This window comes from Octopus bimaculoides, chromosome 28, assembly GCF_001194135.2.
Source record: "Octopus bimaculoides isolate UCB-OBI-ISO-001 chromosome 28, ASM119413v2, whole genome shotgun sequence".
Classification (NCBI taxonomy): domain Eukaryota; kingdom Metazoa; phylum Mollusca; class Cephalopoda; order Octopoda; family Octopodidae; genus Octopus; species Octopus bimaculoides.
In genome coordinates, this window is record NC_069008.1 from 18,377,799 (window position 1) to 18,378,526 (window position 728).

Consider the following 728-nt stretch of genomic DNA (forward strand, 5'->3'; position numbering starts at 1 on the left):
CGGACGAACGTACGTTCGAATTCCGCTGGAACGATGCAGTGGGAGGGCGAGCGGACGCACGTACGTTCGAATTCCGCTCGAACGGTGCAGAGGAATCTAAACTGACGCACGTACGTTTGAATTCCGCTAGAACGATGCAGGGGGAGGCGGAACAGACGCAAGTACGTCCGAACTATGCTCGATCGGTGCAGAGGCAGGTCGAACGGACACACGTCCGTTCGAATTTCCGCTCGAACGGTGCAGAGTGAGGACGAACGGACGAACGTACATCCGAATTCCGCTGGAACGGCGCAGAGGAGGGCCGAATGGACGAACGAACGTTCGAGTTCCACTCGAACGATGCAGTGGGAGGTCGAACGGACGTACGTACGTTCGAATATCGATCGAACGGTGCAGAGGAACCCGAACGGACGAACGTATGTTTGAATTCCTCTCAAACGACGCAGAGGGAGGCTGAACGGAAGCACGTACGTTCGAATTCAGCTTGAACGCTGCAGAGGGAGGCCGAACGGACGCACGTACGTTCGAATTCCGCTCGAACGGTGCAGCGGGAGGAAGAACGGAACCATGTACGTTCGAATTCCGCTCGGACGGTGCAGAGGGAGAACGAACGGACGCACGTCCGTTCGAATTCCGCTGGAACAGTGTAGAGGGAGGCCGAACTGACGCACGTACGTTCGAATTCCGCTCGAACAGTGTAGAGGGAGGACAAACGGACGCACGTACGT